We start from the raw sequence: 20,938 nt of genomic DNA, 5'->3' as shown, positions 1-20,938 counted from the left end.
ATGAAGAAAAGAAAATCCTTGTGCACTACTGGTGGGAACGTAAATTGCTACAGTCACTGTGGAAACTAATATGGAGGTTTCTCCAAAATTAAAAAGCAAACTACCATATGATCTAGCAATTTCATTTCTGGGTATATATCCATAGGAAATGAAATCACTATGTTGAAGAGTCATCTGCACCCCCATGTTCACTGCAGCATTTTTATAATAGCCAAGACATGGAAACAACCTGAGTGTTCACGGATGGACAAATGGATAAAGAAAATGTAGTGTGTATACATACGTATACTATACACATATATGTGTTTGTGTACACGTATGTATACACACACTCACATACACATATATACACCCACAATAAAATACTATTTGAAAAAATAAAATATTTGGCAAAAAAAAAAAAGGAAATGCTGTCATTTGCAACAACACAGGTGTACACTGAGGGCATCTTGCTAAGTTAATTAAGTCAGAGAGAGAAAGAAAAATACTAATCTCACTTATATGAGGAATTTAAACACAAACAAAAAGCCCACCCAACAACAAACTCACTGAAAAAGAAATCAGACTTGTTACTAGAGGCAAGGGGTAGGGGTAGGGGAATTGGATGAAGTTCCTCAAAAGGCACAAACTTCAACAAAATTCATTATTCTTATGAATAATAAGTACTGGAGATACAGTGTGCTACTTTGTGACTTTGGTTTACACTGCTGGTGGCATACTTGAAGGTTGCTAAGAGGGTAGATCCTTAAAGTTCTTATCACAAGGGTAAAATTGCTTTTTTTATGTCTGTATGAGATGAGGATATTAACTAAACTTATTGTTTTAATCATTATGCATTATATATAACTCAGGTCATTATGCTATACATCTTGAACTTACACAGTGCTGTACATCAATTATATCTCAATAAAAGTGGAAGAAAAAAACATTGATTTGTACAAAAACACCTAAGTATCTAAACAATGTAGCCAGCTCCCACTTTAAAAATTATATCAGTAGGCACAATGAGACACTTCTAAAGATCAAACACACATACTTATGAAAAAACTGGAGTGTGAGCGAGCGAGTGAGTGTGAGATGCTGTGTGGGGCTGAGAGTGGTAAGTTAAGAGGAGCATCACAAATATACTGACAGTAATTGACTTTGGGTTGTGTTAATGATATGCCAGTTTGCTATAAATTTTTAGAGATTAAGGGGGTAAATAATTGGGTTAACTATTCAGTTAATAATGCATTTTGAATACATATTAAAATAAGGCCCACAGAAGCTGCCTGATATCCAGAAAGATCTCTTTGACTCCCAAGAAGAGCCAAAACTCTCAGAGAGAAGGAGAAAAAAAATCTAATAACTTTCTTCATGATCCTGTTGGGTTACCAGCAAAATGGTATTAGATGGACTGTTAGCTGTGTGATGATAGGCAAGGTGCATCAACTCTCCCACAGTTATTTTTCTTAAATGTAAAACAACAACAATAATACCCTATTTGGTTTCACAAACTTGCATTTAATGCACCGTCAAGTATCATTTAGGCTCCCGGTGACAGGGAACTTATTACATTGACAATGGGGCCATTTCCTTCCCATGTAGTGCTTTTAAAAACTTCTTTCTTATGTTAATCTGAAATCCATAGGTCATTAAGGACAAGCATCTCCTTCTGTCTATGCCAGTCCTTCAAGGATGCAGTGTATCTCCTTAGGTTCTGCCCACATACTACCTAAAATTTTCCATTTCGTTCATTTTGTCCTGGTATACATGATGAAACCATTTAAGAACATTTAAAAAAATATATAACAACTGTACTGGATACCACTTATGCTCTCGAACACTGCCAATTTGTCTTATATAAAATAAGCAGAAAGGAGGAGGATAAATGAAAAAGAATAAAAGGGAGTATGTCCAGTCAGAATGGCCATCATTAAAAAATCTACAAATAACAAATGCTGGAGAGGGTTTGGAGAAAAGGGAACCCTCCTACACTGCTGGTGGGAATGTAAATTGGTGCAGCCACTATGGAGAACAGTATGGAGGTTCCTAAAAAACTAAAAATAGTGTTGCCTTATGATCCTGCAATCCCATTCCTGGGCATATATCCAGACAAAACTATAATTCAAAAAGATACATGTACCTCTATGTTCAGAGCAGCACTATTTACAATAGCCAAGACATGGAAACAACCTAACTGTCCACTGACAGAAGAATGGATAAAGAAGATGCGGTACACATATACAATGGAATAGTACTCATTCATTAAAAATGAAATAATGCCATTTGAGTGGATATAGAGATTATCATACTAAGTGAAGTCAGAAAGAGAAAGACAAATACCATATGATACCACTTATACGTGGAATCTAAAATATGACACAAATAAACCTATCCACAAAACAGAAACAGAATCATGGACATAGAGAATAGACTTGTGGTTGCCCGGGGAGAGGGGGGGTGTGATGGATTGGGAGTTTGGGATTAGCAGATGCAAACTTTTATATATGGAATGGATAAAGAACAGAGTCCTAGTGTATAGCACAGGGAACTATATTCAATATCCTGTGATAAACCATAATGGAAAAGAATATGAAAAAGAATGTATATACATGTATAACTGAATCACTTTGCTATACAGTAGAAATTAACATTGTAAATCAACTATACATCAATCAATTTTTTTTTTTTTTTTTTTTTTTTTTTGCAGTACACGGGCCTCTCACTGTTGTGGCCTCTCCCGTTGCGGAGCACAGGCTCCGGACGCGCAGGCTCAGCGGCCATGGCTCACGGGCCCAGCTGCTCCGCGGCATGTGGGATCTTCCCGGACCAGGGCACGAACCCGTGTTCCCTGTATCCGTAGGCAGACTCTCAACCGCTGCGCCACCAGGGAAGCCCCAATAAAATTTTTTAAAATGCTGTGTGTGTGTGTGTGTGTGTGTGTGTGTATGGACGCTCATCTTTATTTCTGTAGCTGGTCATAAGGCCATGGTTGCTGTTGACAACTTTCCCCTTATCGGTTATCTACACTAATCGTTCTTTAGCAGGTGGATAACCCAGTCTTCATTCCTGTATGGTCTAAATCCTTAGTTGTTTCGCCTTTTTTGGTTGCTGCAGTTTTCTGTTAGCTTCTAGTACTGCACACGGGAATACTAAAACTTGCCCAAGAGAATCCTCAAGGTTCTAGACATAGTGCTTTCTGACCCATTACGTAGCAGCAACTCACATTTCCTCTGACGATCAGGAACTAACATGTAGTTAGGACAGGACAGTAACTTTTCCCTCTGTTGGGTTAGTGGTGGAACAAGCCTGAAATGGGCAGATGGCCATCGAGACTGCTGATTCAGTGGAACGCTGTGTCCCCTCGCATAAATATTTCTCCATTGGGGACTAAAACTTTCAAATCAGAAGAGCTCAAAGGGGACAGGGAGCAAATATTCTGTGAATGGGTATAATAATGAGAGGAGTTGTTCCCACTTTTGATTCTCAGACACATATATTCTGGCTGTGGGAGAAATAACTGTATATCAGTTGCTTACTGAAAGCATATACCACATATTTTAAGATATAACCCCAAGCTTTCGGGAGTTAGTTTCCTATTAGGCAACTATAACTGACTCTTCAGTACACCATTCCATCATTCTAGAATACTGGATGCTTTGGGGAGAATGGGACACATAAGACCACTGAATTCCATGAGTGTAAGCTCTTTTGGTATAAAATGAGTTCTGTGTTCATAAGCAATGTTGTGTACTCTTCCATGACGGCAAATAAAATGTTCTCTTAGTCCACAGATGGTGGTTCTGACAGTACACTGTGGGCAAGAAAGACAAATCTATATCCAGAAATTGTATCTACTGCAGGGAAGACAAACCACTATCCATTCCATGATGAAAGGATCTTCCATGTAATCAACCTGACATGAGAGGGTTTCCCCAAAGAAATGATGTAATTATGGCCATACAAATCGTAATATGATCGTATATCTTAGCCCGATGAATCCTTTGGTGGGAATTTATTCTTAATAAATAATCAGATATAAAGAAAGTCCTTTATGCCCAAAGATATCAATCACAGAATTACATGCATTAGCGAAACCCAGAGAACAACCTCAGCATACACAGTGGGGAGCAGGGGATTAAGTGATGGTGCATAAGCTCAATGAATTATCACACGGCATTCAGTAACAGCATATAATAATAATGTTAAGTAAAAATAATCAGCGTATAGTATTTGTGTACAGAAGATAATACTATTAAGATAAGGAGAAACCTATATGTAAGAAAGAAAAGCCTGGAGCAAATCCGGTGTCCAATCAATCACCACGCACCTTCAGTTGCTCTTCCTGAATATCTCCTGAGCCTGTGAACTTCTCTCCTTGTCCGTAACTACCATCTTCCTTCTGGCCATTGGTGACCATCATCAGGATGACATCAAGAGCCTCCTGACAGCCTCTCCCCATGCACCCTTACCACATTCAGATGCATTCTCTACAGTGCAGTCAGGGCAGTTTTTAAGATGTGAATATGATTAGAGAATATTCCTTGTTTAGAAATCTTCAATGGCTTTTCATTTAAGAACAAGTTCTAAAATCTTTCATGTGCCTTAAAAGGCTATATGTGATTTGACCACAACAAACCTCTCCACCTCATCTTTTCTTGCCTTATCTACCCAGCCATGCTGGGACCCACAGTCAGTCCTGATTTCTGTCCAGATGCTTCTGTTAACAGGTACTAAGCACTTAACCTTGGATGTTAGCAGCAGTGAGCTTTAGGTAATAGGCTATGCAGATTTTGTTTTTCCCCCTACTATTCTGTTTTCTTAAATATTCTTCATGGAATAAGAACCTCTGTTAACTAAAATCTAATTGATACTAAAATAATGAATGCCTTCTTAGAGATATTTTTCATGTTCCCACTAGACTAGGAAGATTTACAAAAGGCAAGTTACTTCCAGGGTTGGCTAATCAGACCAGGAATTTCAAGCAGAATATCTACCACTGCACAGAAAGAAAAAGAGGGACTAAGTATCTGTGTCACCCATGTATAATTATGCAACAATCATAAATTAAGTTGAGAAAACGTTACCATAAGGCTGACAGGACTCAGAATAAATCTTCATAAAAGAGCATTAAGCAGTTGCCATGACAAGACTGAAGGCGTGAACAAGTGCCCTCACCTTTCCAAGGTTTGCGGGGCAAGTGTGCACTTCCAGCCCCCCAAGCCTCACCCCATGGTCTCCTGTCTCCCGCTCCCCAGGTGATCTCAACATGAAGCCCTGCTGGTGGACTCACAGGGTTCCACTGCAGAAACAAAATCATGCATGTCTCACAGTTCTGCTGTTGCCAACAGAATTTTTAATCTATATAGGAAATTTTTTTTCTTCTTCTCCTGTTTCTTTTTATAATTCAGCAGAAAAAGCAGTTCTCAGATTCTATCCCATCTATACCATTTAAATCTATTCACAATTATTTAAAAGTGCTAGAAGCGGCCATTTACTTTCACACATGTCCCTGCATGGAGTGATGTGTTTGGTGGTACCCCCTTTCTCCCTCCCAACTCCAATCACAGCTCTCCTGGTCCAGGGCTCTATCATAGAGGATGCTTTCCCAAAGAGCTTATATCCAGGATACAGCCTTGCACCATGATATCCAACATATCACTGGATTCCTTTGCTGGGTCTGACACAGCAGTGCATGGTTTACTGCTCAACTGATTTCAAGGTGGTGGCCATGGTCTCAGCAAGTAAAGGGGACTCAGCTTCTGTAACCGCATGACTACTTCCCAGGTGCCAGCAGCAGATTTAGATGGCAGCTCCATTATTACTTCCCCAGGGACATATTCCTGGATTCTCCTTGATCAGTTCAAATTGCTCTATTATAGGCTCTCATAACCACATGCTCTCATTTTACATTTACTTGGTTATTTCCTTGTGTCTCTTTTAGTAGACTGTAGGTTTCACAAAGATGGAAATTATAACCTTTTTTTCTTCTTTCACTCCCTTTATGTTTTTAATTTTACCATTTTATCTCCAATGTCTAACCCAGTACAAGGCACATGTAGGGGTTCAACAAACACTTGTCAAATACATGAATAAAGACTACTCGAGACATTCCAATGTAGATATCAGTGAAGCTTGCATTGAACTAATCATTCCAGAAAAAAAAAAACAAAAAATATGGATACAACATAAGAAAAGGAAAAAAAATTAGAGGAATCAAAGAGTGCCCCAAAGTAGACATAAGCCAGTAAAGATTTGATCCTTGAAACAAAAAGAGACCCTAGGAGTTCTTTCCAGAGATCCTGGGACATTGAGGAGGAAAATTCTGAGAACAAAATCACAGAAGAGAAGCTCCAAAAACCCACATATGAATTCCTCTCTAATCTTAGCCTAAATACTTAACTATGAACGCTGGAATGAGGCTCTGTGGAGCCCAGAGGCAATACTAACAGCGGAAGGATAAGAGAGCTAAGCAGAGATTTAATCTACTGCCCACCAAAGAGGTATAAGAGCATGGAGTTAGAATCCCTCTACATGAGAGGGGCTGGGTAAATATCTTTTGCTTTGCATAGAAGTCGAAGAGAGGCTGTAACTTAGAAGTAAAGACTCTGAGAACTAAGAGACTTTAGGACTAAGGGCAAAGCCAACATAGCCCCACCCTGATAAAGTCTAAAACTGAGCTGCTGCAGGATCAAGGTGATCTGTGAATAACTACTCAACTGCTAGAACAGAAAAGCAACATTGCTTCAAATGAGCTAACACAATTCAGAGTCTGTACAACATAATAATGATGCCCAACGTACAATTTAAAAAATTACCAGATGTGTGAAAAAACAGGACAATGTAACTCTTAGTTATGGAGAAAACAGTCAATAAAAGTAGATCTGAAATGTTCAGAAGCTGGAATTAGCAGGCAATCACTTTAAAATAACCAAGGCATTCAGGGAAATGGCAATGTAAGAAATCCCAGCTTCCCTGTCCTCCCACAAAATTCGATGACAAGACAGCTACCCACAAACAAACACAGCTCCAGGAGACCTTTAGATTCCACTTAGGACATTTTAGGAACACCATGGGACAAAATATCTGAGGATAAATGCACAAAAAGAAAAAGAAGGCGGCTTCATTTTGCCTGGCTCATCTCATGGCCCAAGCTGGCATTGTTCAGCTCCAAGAAAGAACTTCCCAGCTAGTGAAAGTTCCTCTCACCAGGAAAGGAAGAGAGGGGCAAGTGACTAGCTTCTTTAGCCTTTCCCAGCACAGTGTGAAGGTCTAGCTCAGTTTTATCCTGCCTAGATAAGCAAAGAGAGCTGGATAGGGAAAAAGAAAGAAGAGCAGAGACTATTATTAGCAAACACACAGTGGGAGTGATTGTGGTTCAGGGAGACCTTCCCTGCAGACAAATTTGGCAGCTCCCACCATAGACCAAGTCATGGGCTGGCTGTGCAGATCTTGCCAGCTGCCCTACAGGTATTTATGTTCACTAACATCAATTATGCCTCAGTCCTTCTCTGCTCCCTTCATACCCCCACCACCTGCTAGGGCTTGCACCCACACCGGTAGCCATCCAAGGTCTTTGTGGCAGTGCAAATGTAAAACATCAGCCACTTGGGTCCTCCCTCTCCACCAGAGCCCAGGAGCTATGCTCACAGCCAGCCCGGGCTTTTGCAGCTGTGTGACTGAGGGTTTTTGAAAATGATAAACAAAATTGACAAACTTTTAGCTAGACTAACTTAGGAAAAAAAGAGGACTGAAAAAATAAAATGAGAAAGGAGACATTACAACTGTTACTACAGAAATACAAAAGATCATGAGAGACTACTATGAACAATTATATGCCAATAAACTAGACAACCTAGAATAGATACATTCCTAGAAACATACAACCTACCAAGAATGAATCATGAAGTAATAGGAAATCTGAACAGGTAAATATTAAGGAAGAAGATAGTATCAGCAATCAAAAACCTCCCCAAACAGAAAAGCCCAGGATCAGATGGATTCACTGGTGAAGTCTATAAAACATTTAAAGAAAAATTAATGTCATCCACTAACCCCTACAAAAATTCAAGAGGAGAGAACACTCCTAAACTCATTTTATGAAGCTAGCCTCACCCTGATACCAAAGCCAGATAAGGATACAAGAAAACTACAGACAAGTATTCCTGATGAATACTGATACAAAAAAGTCTCAACAAAATGTTAGCAAACTGAATTCAATAGCACATTAAAAAGCATCATTCACTATGATCAAGTGGGATTTATCTCTAGGATGCAAGGCTGGTTCAATTTATGCAAATCAGTAAATGTGATACAGCACATTAATAGAATGAAAGACAAAAATCATGATCATCTCGATAGATGCAGAAAAAGCATTTAACAAGGTACAACATGGTTTCATGATAAAAATGCTCAACATATTGGGTATAAAAGGAACATACCTCAACACAATAAAGCCCATATATGACAACCCAAAGCCAACATCATTCTCAATGGTGAAAGTTTGAAAAATTTTTTCTAAGAGCAGGAACAAGACAAGGGTGCCCACTTTCACCATTCCTATTCAACACAGTACTGGAAATCCTAGCCAGAGCAATTAGGCAAGAAAAAGAAATAAAAGGCATCAGAATAGGAAAGGAAGAGGTAGAATTGTCTTTGTTTGCGGTTGATATGATTATATATACATATATATACATATATTTTCGATCGAAAAACATAACTAATCGATAAATTCAGTAAGAATGCAGGATACAAAATCAACATACAGAAAACTTTCAGTTTTGTATGCTAACGGCAAAACATGAAAAGGAACGAAAACAATCGTGTTCACAATAGCATTAAAAGCAATAAAATACTTTGAAATAAATTTAACCAAGGAGGTGAAAGACCTGTTCACTAAAAACTACAAGACTTTGATAAAAGAAATTGAAGACAAACAAATGGAAAGATACCCCATGTTCATGGATTGGAAGGATATTGTTAAAAATGTCCATATTACCCAAAGCCATTTATAGATTCAGTGTAATTCCTATCAAAATTCCAATGGCATTTGTCACAGAAATAGAAAAAAATCCATGCTGACATTCTTATGGAGCAACAAAGGACCTCAAATAGCCAAAGCAATCTTGAGAAAGAACAAAGCTAGAAGCATCACATTTCCTTATTTCAAGCTATACTATACAGTATTCAAAAGAGTATGGTACTGACAGAAAAACAGACCCATGAAACAGAATTTAGAGCCTAGAAATAAACTCCCACATATATGGGCAACTAATATTTGACAAGAGTGCCAAGAATACTCAATGAGGAAAGGATAATATCTTCAATAAATGGTGACTGGAAAAGTGCGTAACATGCAGAATAATGAAACTGGACCTCTATCTTACACATTGACAAAACTGAAATTGAAATGAATTAAAGACTTAAATTTAAGATCTGAATCCATAAAACAATTATAAATAAAATAGGAAAAAACTCCTTGACATTGGTCTCAGCAGTGATTTTCTGGATGTAATAACAAAAGCACAAGCAACAAAAGCAAAAATAAATACATCAAACTAAAAACTAAATACTAAATCAAACTAAAAAACTAAACTAAAAACTAAATACATCAAACTAAAAAGCTTCTGCACAGCAAAAGAAAAACAACAAAATGTAAAGGGAACCTAAGGAATGAGAGAAAATATTTGCAAATCATATATCTGATAAGGGGTTAATATCAAAAATATATAAATATCTCAATACAACTCAATAGCAAAAAAACCCTAATAGATAATTTAAAAATGGGAGGAACTTAATAGACAGTCTTCAAAAGAAGTCATACATATGGCCCATAGGAACACGAAATGGTGCTCAACATCATAAATTATCAGGGAAATGCAAATCAAAACCACAATGAGATATCACCTCACACCAGTTAGAATGGCTATCACCAAAAAGACAAGAGGGAGACTTCCCTGGTGGCGCAGTGGTTAATGCAGGGGACACGGGTTCGAGCCCTGGTCCGGGAAGATCCCACATGCCACAGAGCAACTAAGCCCATGTGCCACAACTCCTGAGCCTGCTCTCTAGAGCCCGCGAGCCACAACTACTGAAGCCCGCAGGCCTAGAGCCCGTGCTCCACAAGAGATGCCACCTCAGTGACAAGCCCGTGCACTGGAATGAAGAGCAGTCCCCGCCCTCCACAATTAGAGAAAGCCCATGCGCAGAAACAAAGACCCAACACAGCCAAAAAATAAAAGTAAAAAAAGAATCCGCCTGCCAATTCAGGGGACATGGATTTGAGCCCTGGTCCGAAAAGATCCCACAAGCCACGGAGCAACTAAGCCTGTGTGCCACAACTACTGAGCCTGTGCTCTAGAGCCCGTGAGCCACAACTACTGAAACTCGTGCACCTAGAGCCCGTGCTCTGCAACAAGAGAAGCAACCAAAATGAGAAGCCTGCGTACCGCAACGAAGAGTAGCCCCTGCTCACTGCAACTGGAGAAAGCCCATGCTCAGCAACAAAGACCCAACATAGCAATAAATAAACAAACAAACAAACAGGTAAGAGGTAACTGTTGTTGAGGGTGTGGGGAAAAGGGAACTCTTGTGCACTGTTGGTAGGAATGCAACTGGTACAGCCAGTGTGGAAAACAGCGTGGAAGCTCCTCAAAAAAAAAAAAAATTAACATTACTACCATATAATCCAGCTATCCCATTTCTGAGTATATGCCCAAAGAAATTAAATCAGCATCTTCTAGAGATATCTGCACTTCCATTTTCACTGCAGCATTACTCACTATAGCCAAGACATGGAAACAACCTGTGTCCACAACTGATGGATGGATAAAAAATTATGTGATTATTTAAACATATACAGAGAGGAATATTATTCAGCCACAAGAAAGAAATAAATCTTGGAGTTTGCAACCACTTGGGTAACCTTGAGAGCATTCTGCTAAGTGGATAAGTCAGAGAGAGAAAGACAAAAATACTGAATTATATCGCTTATATGTGGTATCTAAAAAAGACAAACTCAGAGAAACAGAGAGTAGAGTGGTGGTTCTCAGATGTTAGGGGTTGGGTATAATGGGCAGATACTGCTCAAAGGATACAAACTTCAAGTTCTAAGATTAACAAGTTTGGGGATCTAATGTAGAGCATGGTGAGTATAGATAATAATACTGTATCATATACTTGAATTTTGCCAAGAAAGTAGATCTTTAATTTTCTCAGTATAAAAAAGAAACAGTAACTATGTGACCAATAGAGGTGGGTAGCTAATACTATGGTGGTAATCATTTTACAATTAGTAAATGTATCAACTCAAGGTATTATACACCTTAAACTGACACAAGGTTACCTTGTCAATTATATCTCAATAAAACTGGGGGGGGGGAAGCATTTGCACTTCATTAAAAAATAACCAATATGAAAATGTTAAAAAAAGAGAAAATGTTAGAGATAATGATAATAAAGAAATGGATAATTTCAGAAGAGATATAAAAACTTAAAAAAGAAAGGAATCAAATAGAGATCTTAAATAGACAAATACAATAGCTAAAATTTAAAAGAAGCATCATTGGATGGGATCAACAGAAGATTAGATCCAACAAAAGAAAGTATTTATAAATTTAAAGATACATTAATAGTAATTATCCAGACTAAGAACAGAGGAAAGAAAAAGAAAAATTGGAAACCCCCCCCCAAAACAAACAAAAAAACCAACCTGTAACTGTGTCCAAGAAGAGAGGAAAGTGAGAATTAGGGGAAAAAAAAGTGGATATTGGAAGAAATGTTGTCCAAACTTTTTCAAAGTTTGAGCAAAATCATCAACCCACAGATCCAATAAAGCCAGAAAACCTCAGGCAGAACAAATACAAAGGAAATCACGCCTGGGCCCGTTACCGTTAAACTGCTGTCAAACATGGTAAGCAGAAAACCTCACAAGCTCGGGGGAATGGAAGGTGGGGAGACGTATACAGGAGAACCCAGAGAAGAGACAGCAGATTTATTATGTAAAAAGACAGACAGAGAAAGCATGGAGACCAGAAGATAAAGGGATGACATCTTCAAGTATCAGGGGGTGATGTGCAGCGAGGGACTATTACATAGATTGCTCTACCAAGTGTGAAAATATCTTTTTAAAAATGAAGGAAAAAATAAAGACATTTTTTCAGGTAAATGAAAGCTGAGAAAATATACTGACTCACACTACAAGAAATGCTATAGGAAGTTAGTCAGGTTGAATGTGAATAATACCAAATGAAGAAAGAAAGAAAGAAAGAAAGGAAGGGAGGGAGGGAGGGAGGGAGGAAGGAAGGAAGGAAGGAAGGAAGGGCGCTACAAAGAGTAAATATGAAAAGCTATATTTTCTTTTCTCAAATTTTCTACTATGTAATGAACTCTGTAGAGCAAAATTAATAACAAAGTTGAGGCTGATAAAGTAGTGGTAAAATATGTGATGACAGCACTGAGACAGGGTGGGAACATACTATTCTAGACTCTTACATTATATGTGAAATGATATAAAGTTAATTCACGTTAGGTTTAGATAAGCTAAGGATGCATATTGTTATCAGAATAACAATTTAAAAAACTAAATAAGAATGAAAATGCCAATAAAGGAGACAGGTTAAAACAATTTCAAAAGCTTGATTAGCCCAAAAGAAGATAGCAAAGGAGGAACAAAAGAACAAAAACTGAGAGTACAAATAAACAATAAATAGCATGCTGGCATAACTAATCCAAACTATATTAATATTTACATCAAATGCAAATAAACCACACATTCCAATTTAAAGGAAGAGGACTTCCCTGGTGGCACAGTGGTTAAGAATCTGCCTGCCAATGCAGGGGACACGGGTTCGAGCCCTGGTCCGGGAAGATCCCACGTGCCGGGGAGCAACTAAGCCTGTGTACCACAACTACTGAAGCCCGTGCACCTAGAGCCCATGCTCCACAACAAGAGAAGCCACCACAATGAGAAGCCCTCGCACTGCAATGAAGAGTAGCCCCCCCTCGCCGCAACTAGAGAAAGCCCAGGTGCAGCAACGAAGACCCAATGCAGCCAAAAATAAATAAATTTATTTAAAAAAAAATAAAGGAAGAGATTGTCATACCGGACATAAAGGAAGAACCAAGTACATATTGTTTTTAGGAGATATACTTTAAGTATAAACACATGGATGAGTTGAAAGCAAAAATATAGTGCAGATGGTGCATTCATAAAGATAGACCATCTGCTGGCCCTTAAAAGAAGTCTCAATAATCATCCACTGGTTGGAATCATACAGAGTATATTCTTTGCCAAGAGTAGAATATCATTTGAAATCAATAACAGTAACATATCTGGAAAATTCTAAAATATTTGGAAATTAGTAGAAATCACAAGGTGGGGTTAAAAATATTTTGAAATAAATTGTATTGAAAGCACAACATATCAAAATTTGTGGGCAGGAACTAAAGAAATACTTAGATGAATGTGTAAGTTTTAAGTGCTTATATGAGAAAAGGAGATAGGCTTAAAAATCAGTGATCTAAGCTTCCACCATATGAAGCAAATAAAAGTACAAATTAATCACAAAGTAAAAATCAGGAAATAATGAAGATGAGGTTAGAAATCATGACATAGAAAACAGACCAACCATGACCAATGTTGAGCCATCAAGTCCACAAGGCCAAAGTTTGTTCTCTAAAAGGATTCCCAGACCAACTAAGGACAAAAGGAGAAAATATAAATGACAAATACTGGTATTATAGAGGAGAAATAACTACTGTATTGGTGGTCCCCAGGCTACCCAGGTTTGCTAGGAGGACTTAAAGACTCAGCATATAGACATACTCATGGCTAAGAATTTTTTTTTTTTTTTAACAGCAAAAGAAAACAAAACAGAATCAACGAAGGGAAAAGGTTCATGGAGTGAAGTTTAGAGGAAACCAGGTGTAAGCTTTCAAGATTCTGCTCTCAGTGAAGTCACATAAGACATGTTTAGGTTCCCCAAAGTTACTTATGACAACATATGTGAAATGTCTAATGAGCTTATTAGAGACTTGGTGTCCATGGATGGGGAGGGGCTGGTCATGTATGCAGCCTCTATTCAGCATGTAACAAAATTCCAGAAGGAAAGCACATATTTAGCACACACCGTATTGTTCGTACAGTTTAGGTACAGTGTGCTCCTCTTATCAGATAAGGACAGTGAGGACCCTCCCCAAATCTAAGTTTCTAGATGCCACCCAAGGGCCAATCCTGAAATCATTTCTTCCAAATAACAGCAGTCAGACCTGCTGTGTTAACTCTTTTCTGCATGATTAGATACCCTACAAATATTACAGAATTGACAATTTCATGCTAATGGAATGACAGGAGAAATAACAGCAGATCCCATAAATATTACAAAACTAACAACTTTGTGTCAACTTATTTGTCAACTGAAACAAAATGGCAAATTTCTTGGTAGTGACAACATACCAAAGCAAATGCAAGAAAAATTTTGAACAGTAATATATCTTTTAAAGAAATCAAGTTAGGAAAAGAATGTACTGACAAAAAAAATTCCAGACCCATATAGTCACTCATAAATTCTACAAAATATTTTAGGAAGAAATATCACTAATCTCACACAGACTCTTTAGGAAAACAGAGGATTAGGGAACACATCTGACTTGTTTCATAAGGTCAACATTACTCTGATACCAAAACTTGACAAACATATTATTAGTAAATAAAATTATAGTCCAATATCCCTCAGGATTACAAATGCCAAATTCCTTAAAAGTATGCTAGAAAAATTAATCCAGAAATATATAAAAGGGGTAATGAATCACTGGGATTTATTCCAGGTATGCAAGATTGACTGATCTGGGCATGCTAAATCAATATAATTTACCACATTAGCAAAATAAAGAAGAAAAACTATATGACTGCCTTAATAGATGCAGAAAAAGCATTGAACAAAATTCAATTCCCATGAGGGTGGAAAAAGCCCTCTCAGCAATCTAGGAATAGAAAGAAACTTTTTCAATCTAATAAAGAACATCCAAGATAAACCTATAGCCAATATTGTACTTTAGGTGAAATACTGGATGTGTTCTACCTAAGACTGGGCACAAGACAGGGGTTTCTATTCATAACACTTCTGTTCAACATTGTGCTCCATGTTCTAGCCAATGCACTAAAGCAAGGAAAATAGAAGGCACGCATTAAAAAGAAAGAATATCTTTATTCACAGATGACATAATTGTTTACATAGAAAATCCTAAGGCATCTAAAAAACTTACTAAAATTAATGTCAACTTAGCAAGGTCACAGAATACAAATCAACATATAGAAATCATTCTATTTCTATAGACTGGATTGGTATCTATTCTCTAAAATGGTCCTCAGTGACCCTTGCCTCCCACTATTTTATTCCCTGTCTAGTCTCCACAGACGTTGAATCAGGGCTGCCTTAAGTGACCAATAGAATAAAGGAAAAAGTAACAATGTGTGATTTCTGAGGCTAGGTCACCAAAGGCACTGCACCTTTTGTCTTGGTCTTTTGGATCACTTACTGTAGAGGAAGCCAGCTACCCTGATGTGAAGATAGTCAAGCAACCCCATGGGGAGTCTCACATATGGAAAGGGATCAGCATCAAATCGCCAACCATACAAGTGAGCTTATTTGTGATGGGATCATCTAGCTCTGGTCAAGTCTGAAGATCACTGCAGCCCTATTTTACTTTTTACTGTAAACTTAGGAGAGACCCTGAGTTGAAACTTCCCATCTAACTGACTCCAAATTTCTTACCAATAGAGGCTATGAGGGCTAATAAACAATTACTGTTATTTTGAGCCTTGTTGAGTGGTTTACTATACAGCAATTGATAACTAAAATACTGACTAGAAAATGAAATATAAAGTAATACCATCTACAACATTAACAAACATGAAGAAAATATTTGAGGATACACTTTTAAAAATAATTTAAGCCAGGACTTTATGCTGAAAACTACAAAACGCGGTTGAGAAAAAATTTAAAAGACCTAAATAAAAGATTCACCATGTTCATGGATTGGAAGATTCAATATTGTTAAGATGTCTTTTTTCCCCAAAATTGTTCTTTAAACATTAATGTCTTTCTCAGACTCTTCAATAAGTGGTGCTGGGAAAACTGGACAGCTGCATGTGAAAGAATGAAATTAGAAGACTCCCTAACACCATACACAAAAATAAACTCAAAATGGATTAAAGACCTAAATGTAAGGCCAGAAACTATCAAACTCTTAGAGGAAAACATAGGCAGAACTCTCTATGACATAAATCACAGCAAGATCCTTTTTGACCCACCTCCTAGAGAAATGGAAATAAAAACAAAAATAAACAAATGGGACCTAATGAAACTTAAAAGCCTTCGCACAGCAAAGGAAACCATAAACAAGACGAAAAGACAACGCTCAGAATGGGGGAAAATATTTGCAAATGAAGCAACTGACAAAAGGATTAATCTACAAAATTTACAAGCAGCTCATGCAGCTCAGTATCAAAAAAACAAACAATCCAATCCAAAAATGGGCCGAAGACCTAAACAGACATTTCTCCAAAGAAGATATACAGATTGCCAAGAAACACATGAAAGGATGCTCAACATCACTAATTATTAGAGAAATGCAAATCAAAACTACAATGAGGTATCACCTCACACCAGTCAGAATGGCCATCATCAAAAAATCTACAAACAATAAATGCTGGAGAGGGTGTGGAGAAAAGGGAACCGTCTTGCACTGTTGATGGGAATGTAAATTGATACAGCCACTATGGAGAACAGTATGGAGGTTCCTTAAAAAACTAAAAATAGAACTACCATACGACCCAGCAATCGCACTACTGGGCATATACCCTGAGAAAACCATAATTCAAAAAGAGTCACGTGCCACAATGTTCATTGCAGCTCTATTTACAATAGCCAGGACATGGAAGCAACCTATGTGTCCATCAACAGAAGAATGGATAAAGAAGATGTGGCACATATATACAAAGGAATATTACTCAGCCAGAAAAAGAAACAAAACTGAGTTATTTGTAGTGAGGTGGATGGACCTAGAGACTGTCATACAGAGTGAAGTAAGTCAGAAAGAGAAACAAATACCATATGCTAACATATATATGGCATCTAAAAAAAAGAAATGGTTCTGAGGAACCTAGGGGCAGGAGAGGAATAAAGACACGGATGTAGAGAATGGACTTGAGGACATGGGGAGGGGGAAGGGTAAGCTGGGACTAAGTGAGAGAGTGGCATGGACATATATACACTGCCAAATGTGAAACAGATAGCTAGTGGGAAGCAGATACATAGCACAGGGAGATCAGCTTGGTGCTTTTTATCTACCTAGAAGGATGGGATAGGGAGGGTGGGAGGGAGAAGCAAGAGGGAGGAGATATGGGGATATATGTATATGTATAGCTGATTCACTTTGTTAATCAGAAACTAACACACCATTGTAAAACAATTATACTCCAATAAAGATGTTAAAAAAATTAATGTCTTTGCAATTAAAATTCTAGCAAGCCTATTTGTACTAATTGATAAGGGGAGTCTAAAATTTTTATGTAAATGCAAAGGCTCTACAATAGCCAAATTATCTTGATAAAGAAGATAGAGGACTTTTTAAGACTTAACAAAAAATTTCAATAATGAAGATTGTGTGGTTGTATTGTAAGGACAGACAAACCAATCGATTGGAACAAAATGGAGAGTCTATAAATAAACTCATATCTATAGATGTCAAGGCAACTCAATGGGGAAAGGAAAGTCTTCAAGAAATAGTATTGGAAGATGTTTCTAACAATGCTTACAAAAAAACAAAAAAAGAAACAGTGTTGGATCAACTAGATGCTTGTATGGAAAAAACCAGGGAATTTCAATCCTTATCTCATACCTTTCACAGAAGTTAATATGAGATGGATTGTATACCTAAGCATAAAGCTAAAACTAGATAACTTCTAGAAGAAACATAAAAGAATATCTTCATGCCTTAAAGTAGATGAAAATTTCTTAGATAGCATTCAGTACTAATCACAAAAAGAAAAGCATATTAAACTTTAGAAAAATTAAAATCTGCTCTTGAAAAAAAAATCAGACTGGGAAATATATTTGCATAGAAATTTTATGCAGAATATACAAAGAATTCATGCAGTTCAATAATAAAATAACCCAATAAGAAAATGGACAAATGACTTGCAAAATAAGATATGCACCTAGCCTATAAGCATATGAGATGATGTACCACACAGTTAGTCATTAGGGAAGTGCAAATCAAAACCACCATGATATCACTCTGACAGATATCATTCTGACAGACATCAGAATGGCTAAAATTAGAAAGACTGACAATACCAAGGGTTGGTAAGGATGCAGAATATCCTGGAACTTGATGGGAATGTAAAATGGTTCAACTATGTTGAGAAATAATTTGGTAGATGCTTATAAAAATAAAAATCCAGCTACCTATGACTCAGAAATCGCAGTCTTATTTATCCAAGTGAAATGAATGCATATTTCCACAAACATCTGTACAAGAATGTTCATAGCTTTACTTGTAATAGCCAAAACTGTTATCAACCCCAATGTCCATCTACAGGTAAATGGGTAAACTGTGATATATTCTTATAATGGAATACTATTCAGCAATAAAATGGAAGCAATTTTTACTGCACACAACAGCAGAGACAAATCTTGAAAACATTCTTTTGGGTGAAAGAAGCCAGGCATAAAATAATATTGTATGATTCCATTTATATGAAGCTCTAGGGCAAGCAAAACTCAACCTTGTGATGACAGAAATCAAGATGGTGTTTGCCCCTGCAAGGGAGGTGGGGTGAGTACTGGCTGAAAGGGGCAGGGGGAACCATTTTGGGGTGATGGAAATATTCTGTATTTTAATTGGGATGGTGGCTACAGGAGTAATACATTTGCAAAACTCAATCAGCTGCACCTTTTCAAAAATCTCTTGTATGTAAATAATTCGGTTAGAAAAACTAAAAACCAAAACAATGTTTATCCTTCTGGGATAAGACTGGTTAAGGGAGAAGCTGGGACAATCCTGGTTCTCCAGGCCAGGAGTCTCCATAAGTTCCATGCTTGTCCTTTTCTGCCTACAGTCCCCTGAGAAGCCCTCACCTTGGGAAGGGGTGACCTTTGGCTTGGCCGCAGAGAACCCTCAGCCCTCTCTCCGCCGTAGGGCTTCCAGCAGCCCACCCCACTGACTGTTCAGTGCCTTTCTCCACTTCTGACTCTACCCCAGGCTCTTTGATAAAAGCCTCCCTGCTGGAACAATTTCCTTCCTTATGCCCCTGAGCTCTCGAAAATTTGAGGCTGATTTGTCTCAAGAGAACAACCTCCACTTAAAGTCACAGCCGCCAAGGGGCTCCTCTAATCTCAAAAGCATTTGTAGAGCTGAAAGCCATGTTTTCATTCGCGGGGTAACTTTCCCGCAATCATCAAGCCTGCCTCGTTGTACTTTTACAGTGAGTGCAGCCAGACAGGCCCCGCTTTCCTTAAATATTTCTGTACCTGTAGGTGATGCCGAACCTCGTAGCAGGATGGCTTGTTGTCCTGAGTTGTTGCTCTCCAACACGGGGACAGAAGCGGCGTGCCCCTGCTTGCTGAATCCCTACCAGCCGCGCTGGGGCACGAGGATCTTACATCCCTACCACCAACCCCTCAGGCGGACAGCCATCTCCCTTCCCGGCTCACCCTGCGCGCAGCCACTCCTCCTTCACAAACGATCATTAATGATGTCTTCGCCCTGGGCTGACACCTGCCTTATTAGAAACCTGCTCCACTCAGCAGCGCCACCTGTGCAGAGCCCCGCCCCGGGCCTCCAGCCTGCCTGAGGGCAAGCTGAACCCAGGAGAGGAATGACTCAGTCACTTCAGAAAATCAGAATTGAGACTCAGAGACTTCTGAATGGTTGTGTCCCTGAGGGAGATGTTATGATCCATGGATATTTTCAGAGTCACCTCTGAAATTTGATTTGACGTGGGGGCTTTGCTAGTCTTTATTTAATGGCATAATACAACAAGCTTTCTGGATCTAGGCACATGTGGTTTGCATTTTGGGGCGCTCCTTCCTGCCGGCAGATGCACTCACACGGGCTAGGGGAGTTTGGAACTCAGATCAAGTCTTGAGAAGTCACCTGCATTCTTTTTGTCAGGTCTTTGCAGATCAGCGAAGAAGGGCAGGGGCTCTTCACTTCCTGCATCTGAGGCAACAGCTTGTAAGGACGGGAAATGCAACCTGGAGTTTGCACAGGTTTGGGGGTGGGGCACTGAGCAAGGAGGGGGCGGGGACTTGAGAACCATCTTGTTATAATTAGAGAAAACAGTCGAGCAGACTGTCCTCCAGACATTTTGCTACCAGAAAACCTGGAGACATTCTGGGAACCTGATTTCCTTGAACTTTTCCCAGGCTGGCAGCTCCAGGGGATCCAGCCTGTGGCCATGGGAAGGCATTATCCGTGTGTCTCAGGCATAAAAAACACAAATTTCTAGTTCTGACCCCACCACTGGGTTCCAAATGCTGGGCTGATCAGGAGTCTTTATTTCCAGTGCTATTGATCACACGTGCCCAGATCTGTCTGCTACCTGCCCTCAACATGTGGCTTCAGTGATCTTGCCTTGCTGGTACAGGCCTGGCTCCTATAGGCTGACTGTGACCAAAAGGGGCACAGGATGGTAGTTGAAACTAGAACAGATTTTACATCTTTAGAAAATGAAGCAGAAAGGTATAGTGGCCAACCGCTGGGCAATAAAGAGCAGAATCAAAAATAAAGCCTAGGGTCAGGGGTGAGACAGTTGTGGATTTGAATCCCAGCTCTGCTTCCTGCCAGCTGTGTGGCATTGGGAAAAAATATTGACCTCCTTTCTCTGTGGACTGGCGAAAATATATCTTATCTGGTTGCTGTGCGAATCCAGGTAGTTAATAGATATAAT

At 38.7% G+C, this 20,938-nt stretch overlaps 1 long non-coding RNA gene across 1 annotated transcript in view; it reads right to left on the bottom strand.

The window, feature by feature from the left end:
- Positions 1–19,808, bottom strand: part of LOC115802518 (uncharacterized) — a 110,392-nt gene extending 90,584 nt beyond the window's left edge. The window contains exon 1 of the long non-coding RNA XR_016390867.1: positions 19,518–19,808. This is a non-coding gene — a long non-coding RNA (uncharacterized LOC115802518). The remainder of the gene's footprint in view (positions 1–19,517) is intronic.
- Positions 19,809–20,938: the final 1,130 nt, after the last annotated feature.

The sequence above is a fragment of the Delphinapterus leucas genome, chromosome 20 (assembly GCF_059928025.1).
Source record: "Delphinapterus leucas isolate spDelLeu-1000000601 "Yukka" chromosome 20, BTC_Dleu_Yukka2, whole genome shotgun sequence".
Lineage (NCBI taxonomy): Eukaryota > Metazoa > Chordata > Mammalia > Artiodactyla > Monodontidae > Delphinapterus > Delphinapterus leucas.
Note: the sequence above shows the minus strand (reverse complement) of the source record. Positions and strands in the feature narration are given on the sequence as shown.